The following is an 8,566-nucleotide window of genomic DNA, read 5'->3' as shown; positions in this document are numbered from 1 at the left end:
AGTCACTGTTGTCACTGCAACTTGCAATGAATTCAAATGCACTTAAATAAAGTTATTGTTACCCTTTCACTATCTAGATTGATGGCGTAATTAGACTAGAGATATCTCTGGGGAGCCCGCTTTTTTTTTTTTTTTTTTGGGGGGGGGGGGGGGGGGAGTTCGCTCCTCCCTCATCCACGGACGATAGGGCAGTGATCAATGGTTAAATGGCATTCGTGGAAAGCTATCACAAACGGTCGACGACTGGATAAAAGACAACGAACAGATATATCAAAGCATGTTACTAACGGCTGATCAAAGGGAGCGCATTCCGTGAGGCCATTGATCAGCCACCCCGAGTTTTGTCCGCGGTTTCTCTAAATGATACTCGAAGCCAGTCAATTTACTCGCAAAATAATACTCGCTAGCTGAGAGGGAGACCTTTTCTCTTTAAGCATGAATAATTGATAGTGGCATGTCCCCCTTTGAGAAGACTTGAATAGTCGGGGGACAACATGAAAGAATCCGCATCGCTGGGATGTGGAAATGTTATCCTTGCGAGCACGCGTACAGCCAACGACTTAAATCGCGCCCGCGCTTCACCCTCTTTCTCCCTTCGCCAGACGATCGATCGATAGCGAGGAGAAGCGTAACCGATTATCAGATTAAAGTGCTTTGTTTGGCGTCTGACTTCTTGTGTTTACTAATAAAAAAAAGATTTAGCCTGACGCGAAAGAAAGAATTCAATTCTACCTTTTTTTCCCCCTCTTCTCGCGCACAAAAAGATGGTGTCACTTCACGGACTCGTCCATGGAGCATTTCCCGTCGCCTTTCTGTAACACGCCATCGAACAGTGAAGAGGTACTCGAATGTCCCATTGACTTGAAGGCGAAGTGAGTTTGAGGGTCTCTTGGTCAAGTGGGTATATAGCATCACAAACTAGCACGGACTTCCGGAAAGCACCTCGATGATTCGACTGCGATTATAGCAATGGACTAGGCAAGCTGCTGTGGTGAACTGCGGATAAAGTGTGACAGCCTTTTCGTCAAACTCTCGCAAACAGCTCCCAGATATTAAGTGTTTCAGGTGCGTACGCAATAACTATACGATACCATTTTTTTAAAAGAATGCGTGGATGACGTTCAAACGAGGACGCTGTCTGACTTCGAAATAATTGCATAGGGAATAAAAACATGAAGTCTACTTTGGACATGTTACCTTTGCAATGCCGACACCGATTCTTAGCTTCTCTTACAGAAATTCATTCGATGAATTCAACATGACGTATCATAATGTTCTATACAAAGGCAACATCTGACAGTATACAATTCGGAGAACGTTTTGGGGTTTTTTTCTTAACTGATTCGCTTTCAAAAGGTAAATTTGATTTTTCAAAACAGTGTGTGCGACATAGTATGTCTATGTTGACGTACAATGTAATGTTGTTACCATGATTTTTAGGGGACGAATGACTTGATGATTATTCTCTGAAAGTAATGAAACATTATGACTTTAACTAGCAATTTGCTAGATGGATGGAAGAACAAAGATGGATGGAAGAACAAAGCAAGGAGTATGAGTAGGGCACATCTCTTTTAAACCCTTTTTGTGTCAATGAATCAAATATGCACACATTTCAGACACAAACCTATGGACAGGTAGTAAATGTGGCACGCGCAGGGTTAACTGTCCCATTGATTTCCAGTACTCCTTCCTGATGGGACCAAGGTTTCCATCTACCTTGCGAATCAAAGGTAATGCGATTATAGAGCGGCGATTATCGAACATGAATGTATCCCGTCCATCAATCAACTATGAGTGCAAAAGACACGCCTGTGGAGGTGATTAGTGTACTCGACAATGCTTTGGTCCTAATGGACAGACAGACAGCTTTTAGGTTTTAAACTCAGTGACTTTAGAAAGTAGGGAGGGAGGGGGCTGTTTCACAAAGAATTTTAGTCGATCTTAAAAGTTAAAATAAACTTCAAATTATGATATGCTCTGTGTGTCTTCGATGGCATGTTATCTTCCTACAATGGAAATGAAAAATTGGAGACTTATTCATGCAACCACTAATATATGAGATAGAATAGATGACAAAAGGAATTTGTCTCTGAATCTTGATAACAATATGAAATCGAATCTAAACAACAACAACAACAACAACAACAACAACAACAACAACAACAATAGATACAACTAAACAGGAAAAACAGTGGCATACCATGATCTTAAGTTGATTTGAACTTTAAGACTTAAATTCGTGATGAAACAGCCCTGGAAAGTCTTGCCTGCAGAGGGAGTTTGGTAGACTTGTGAGCTTTTTCAGATATATTTCTGAGATATTATGTTTGATACGTCACCACGATCTGATAGTTCAAAATAAGTCATTTAAAGCATAGTTGCCTGTTGATTTTTGTCTCATGTTACTAAGGCATATAGAGCAGAAAGGTCATACATAAAATTAACTCACAGAACCTCTTCTGTATTGGCACTGAAAGATCTGTGCTAAACGTTAGATTTTTTTAAACACATTAATAAGTTCGTAAAGAATAAGCGCGCAAAAAAAAAAAATAAAATAAAATATATATATATATATATATATATATATATATATATATACATATCATCATCAGGATACCGACCAGGTGAGATGGTGTTTGCTAGAGAAGAAAACATATTGATATCAGTTTACAATTCAAGTTTATCTGCGTACTGCACTCAAACTGTGCATAATAATATATAAAGATTACAAAAATTTCCTAGTCTCATAGGGTGGTGGTGGTAAACATTTTCGCCTCGAAGTTGCTTCTCATAAAAATCTTTTCGTATGTCCATTTTTCTCTCTCTCTCATCTCTTTCTCTCTCTGTTTTTTCTCTTTCCTCATTTTTTTTTATTCGTATCCTTCTGCTAACATTGCCCTCTTGAATTGTTCATCTGTGCTGTAATTGCTACCAATCGTCACTTCATGTTATTTCGTACTCGTTTCGGAACTTCAATTATTTAGCCATCTTGCAGCGTCTGTTAACAGTTCCAATATGTCAGTTCTCGCTGGTATGTCAGAGGCAAAGCATTCGTCATTCGGAGGTAAAGCATTCATCAGTTTGTTTGCAGCATATACAGCCTCACTTTTTCCCTACCTAGTTACACAAAAGTTGACGGCCTCTCGCTTCGACTTTCTAAATTTGTGTCGCTTGTTCGTGTTGGTTATTTCGCGGGTCGTTCACCTTCGCTGCAGGCGAAACCGAATCGCCCCGGTCTGTATGCGGGACGGGATCGCTTTCACGGTTCGAACCGGCCCGTTAATGGCCCGCCGTAGCCCACGCTCGCCCCGCCTCGTCATGTTACATAAGGTAGGACAAATAGGGAAAGCGTATCGGTGGCGGATGGGGGTATGTCATGCGAGAAATGCGATACAAGCGTGCATAATTATTGACGGAAAAGACGAATAACATTGCGAGAGGTTACCGCGTGAATATACAAAGCTGTCACTGCATGGCGTACGTGCAGGCCAAGCTTGCGTAGATCTCATACCAGTGACATTTTAATATCACAATGGTAATTCGAAGAAATCAGCTGCATTCCTTTTCTTTTGCTCTGTTTAATGCTGTGTTTTCCATCAAATCCGGCTGAAAAAAATAACATTTCATAGGCATAAAAGATATTTGTTTTTTCTTAGTATCAAAAAAATCATCAAACAATGTTTAAAGAGTTATTCAGATCTAGAAAACACTTTTGGTGTTTCTTAAGACTGCTTTCACTGCTTTGGGGAGCATAATGATGAGCTTTGGTTTCGGTGCAAATAGACAGAGTTGCACCTCATCTTTCAAAACCACTGAAAAAAAAGAGAAATACTCTGTGAGGCAAATCTCCATGTTGGTTCGATATTTTGATTACTGTTCATACTAATTTTATATTCTGTATTGAAATGTCAAATTCGTTTACAATCATTCAAATTTTTCATGTCACACTCATGCACACACACACACACACACACACACACACACACACACACACATATATATATATATATATATATATATATGTATATATATATATATATATATATATGTATATATATATATATATATATATATATATATATATATATATACATATACATATACATATTATTTGTAGGCTACATAATCAATTATGTCTAAGATGCGTTTTAATATCATTCTTTTTCAGTAAATTGTTTTGAGAAAAAGACAGATGAAAATAATGTAATAGAAACATTTCAGAAAACACCGACGTACTACATTTTGTCTCTTAATTCTCTCAAATGTTATTGGCAAAGAGATGCTCTCCAGACTTCCGTTTGAGGAGAAAGAATATCACATAACAGTAAAACACATCTGAGTTAAATGGATGGTTTAGTTTTGGTTGAGATGAGGATTAAGCTCTTATCTTTTTGCGATATAATTAGAAACTACTTATGAAATATTAACGAGCATACAATTCTAAGAGGAATTCAAAGTTTGTCTGCGATATTAAAAGCAAAATAAAACAATTCGATCCTAACAAAAAGTGGGTTCCATCTTTTAGTACAATCGCTCTATTTTCGATATCTCGGCCATTTCAAAACCAATTTTCATCAAATAAACTTTCAATTCCTCTTAAAATTGTATGCTCTTTCATATTATATAACAGGTTTCTAATTATTTCACACAAACAAAAAAAGTTGGAAACCTGAAGCCCCATCTTACTCAAATATACATTATCCCTTTAAGATGGTTGTAAATGTACACTTGGAAACGCGACGATCTCAGTATGAATACCCAGAAAAGGGTGGGTAATTACAGAAATTCACCAAATCCGCATTTCTGCCCCCCTGCGGGTGTTTTCTTCCATCATGCAGTTTTCGACTTGGGCTTCTGGTCGGCTTTCCTCACTTTTTAAATCGGTTTTCACGTATTTTATTCCTCTCTTTCTCCCTCTCTTTTCACTCTTTGGTTCGTGTTCATGCAGAGATTCAGTATTTCTGGAATGGTAGGTTATTTTGTCGTGACTGGCTCTCCAAGATGGCCTTATAGAATGTGTTGGAGCCTTTATCAACGCTTCGAGCCCTACCTGTCCACTCCATTTGGGGTTTGCGGTTATTTGGTAATTCTCAGACATCGATTTTTTTTATTTCCTCTTTGTTAGAAATTATTTCTCGGTATAAATATTGCTCTGTATGAAGGTATGCACAATAACATGTCAGGTACACTATACAATGAACTTTCTGTTAACAAAAAATGTGGCTAGTATTTCACGGTATTTACTTTCCCTTAGTGAGCCCCATCCTTTTTTAGTTTTTCTATCAAAGAGGAAGCTAAGTAAAGAAAGGGAAAGTTATTTTGACTAAATGACCTAAAATTGAGACATAAGCGCAACCTTGCGTCACAGCAGTAATTTCTGAAAAGAAGGGGAAAAAGGAGGAAAAAGCAAAACGTTTGAATGCTAAAGGGCCATTGAAGTATCAAAGTTGATTGCATCTATTCAGTTCAATTCAATTCAAACTTTATTTCATTTTTCGAAAAGAACATAAACATTTCACTTTCTTTGGTAACAGAGAATAAGGTTGCATAATCAAAACAAAGTAAATTGAGAAAAATATAATTGTGGAACCTTGGGGTAACAAATACGTTGTAATGAAAATTGACTGACTGAAGTGATAAAGACGATATAACATTACGCAAAACATCGAAAAATGGAGGGACCCACTAAAAAGACAATGCTTGTTGAATGTGGGCCCCTCAGGTACAGAATGTCAATAGAAAATGAAGTGATGCAAAAAGGGGAAAAGGCTGGAAATAAAGTCAGAAAAAAAAAGTCTAATGGTTGTGGAGACATACCATGGAATGTTGACCATCCGAGAATGATAAATCAACTCATCATTCAAATCGAATACAAGAATGTAACCACATAGATATTCTTACAGACGGATCTTATATGGAGACAAATTTGTGATTTGCTGTATTTTATATATCTTTTTATCAACTATATATATATCACAGTTTGTAGAATATAACATCACTAATACACGCCTTCTGTTGGCAGTGATAGAGTCCTGATAGTGCAAAACAACAACCACATCAAAAAAAACAAAAACAACCCGAATAATTATTTCTTAGGTCGTATGGACATGTATGTTTGTTTGCTTTTTGTAGTCTGAAAGGCTTACCAGTACAAAACTGAAGTTAGCCTACATTAAGGGATTGGGTGGTTATTTTCTCGCTGGTAACTAGTTCAGGCCAAGAGATACATCGTTCTGGAAAGAGACTGTCTTTCGTCTGTCGATGTCACCAGCCCCACCGGAACGAAACGTTACCACTTGGGGCTTAAATTGCTATGCAAGCCATTTCGGCGTTATGAAAAGCTTGTACAGACTGGACATTAGGCTACTACGCCAGTGTCTCCGCCTTATAGAAATGGAAGCACTGGGATCGGGCCATTGTGTGTAGTCAACAATGCACTGAATAATAACCAAGAGTATTCGCAGCTAGACTGGATGGTTTGGAATTACCTGCCTTTGTGATAATATTTCCAGAAGGGGAAAGTTCAGCTTTCGTAAAACAAAACAAAGCAGAGGCGGACAAAAACCCCAACCCTGCCTGTCATGACGGTTGAAGACCCTTGAACTTTGGGTCATTCCACTAGCGACCTACATTTGGGCAACCTTTTGGTCAGCTTGACCACGATGTTGCACCATGTTCTATTGCGTTCCGCGCTTGTTAGGAAAAATTGATTTTATGGCATAAAAAACGGACTAAAATAAAACCAAAACAAAACAAAAATCCAACAACACACACCAAAAAACAAACAAACTTGAATTACGATATTCAAATCAAGCAACAACCTAAAAGTGAGAAACGATATTCAGATTTCTGCAAATATTGTAGACATTAAGGTTATCCAGTCAGGTACAAACTGATTTTAACTTTTTTATTTATGTTATTCTTATTATGACAAGAATAATTATAACGTAAAGTCGTTATAAAAATCAACGATTAGTATGACATTGATAAAAAAGAAATAGTATGCGATGATTAGCAGTTTAAGGAAGATAACAATTCAATTCATTCTTATTTCATATTTCTTTTTCCATAGAATATAACATGAAAAAGTTACGAAATTGATCTTGAGAACACAATTCTTGACTGTAAGATGAAATTATAGATAATTAAAGAATTAAAAGCGTGTATACATAGTTCAAACCTGGAAAGTAGTAGTAAAAGTAATAGTAATAGTAATGGTAGTGGTTATGATAATGGTAATAGTAATGGTAATAGTAAAAGTAACATAAATAGTAATAGGAATAGTAGTAGTAATAGTAATTGTAATTGTACTAGCAATAGTAATTGCAATAGTGATAGTAATAGTAATGACAACGATTGTTACATGTAGACGTCAAACAGTAAGAAAGTAAGAACGCATCTCGAATTCTCGACACCCCTTGTATAAAAGGGAGGAAAAAAGTCAACAGAAAAAAAAGAGAAATACGATGAAATACACAACTTGAAAGGAAGATTATGAAGTCAACTGTTCAAGCTTGAATCGAGTGATAACAATGCTTCATTTTCCACGATACGTGGATGTTGCTATATACAATAACAACGTTTTCTTAACATCTTCAAGGAGTCGCATACTGTAGTGCACGCTGTATTTTCAAGGAAAGAAATATATGAAATATATGTATCATATGATGTAACATGAATATACACTTGTATGTGTGTGTGTATATATATATATGTGTGTATGTGTAGGTGTGTGCGCGCACGCATGTTGAGTGGTTACAATGTCATATTATATCGTATTTTGTTTCTTTTTTTTCAACAAAAGTCAAAGTCAACTCAAATACACAGACAGATTATTTTCAGTTTTCAATCCCCGAGTTCAAACATATCGTATAAAAGAAATGTGTCGACAAACCATCAGGGTCGGGTTTACCTGGCAATAGATTTTTTTTTTCGAAAACCAGGTCAATATTGACACTTTGTCACCTTTGGAAGCAGCAAATGGTAAACTTCCCTTGTTTGAATGACTGTGTTTACTCTGCCTCTGCCAATTTTTATGTCTAAGAATTAAGTTTCACGAAAGACGGACCGAGGCGGGAATGTGCCAGATTTTAGTAGGTCTTCTCGTTCGTATGATTATTGGTGCTTGTGCAGATGTGTTTTCGCGCGTTTTTGTCTCTCAAAACAAACATGATAACTATATATTTGTTTTTGTGGAAAAAATATTTTTTGAGTACAGAATGAAGATCATTGGAAAGAAAAGAAATATCTTTTTTATTGTTTTGTTGAGTCCTCATGCCCGTGTGAGCGGTCTTTTTCTAACTTGCCCGTGTTTTGTACCAGAAGCATCTTTGACTTTGACTACTGTGCATCGTGGTGATATTACATCTATATTGTTATGCTGAGCTTGGACGTATCTCTGCTCAAGATTGTTCGCTGTTGCGGAAATAATGAGTAAGTGTGATAATAATATCAATGAGAAATTGACTCTCCTTCACAGTATTTAAATATTACTTAAGGAAATATCAAAGAGTCAGTACGACTCCTTTTAGAGCTCTGTTTTCATTTTCTTTTAATGGCTGAA

Source organism: Diadema antillarum, unplaced genomic scaffold, assembly GCF_040938485.1.
Source record: "Diadema antillarum isolate AM-2024a unplaced genomic scaffold, OU_Dant_1.0 seq00000400_RagTag, whole genome shotgun sequence".
Lineage (NCBI taxonomy): Eukaryota > Metazoa > Echinodermata > Echinoidea > Diadematoida > Diadematidae > Diadema > Diadema antillarum.
The sequence above is the reverse complement of the archived record's forward strand: the minus strand, read 5'-3'. Positions refer to the sequence as shown.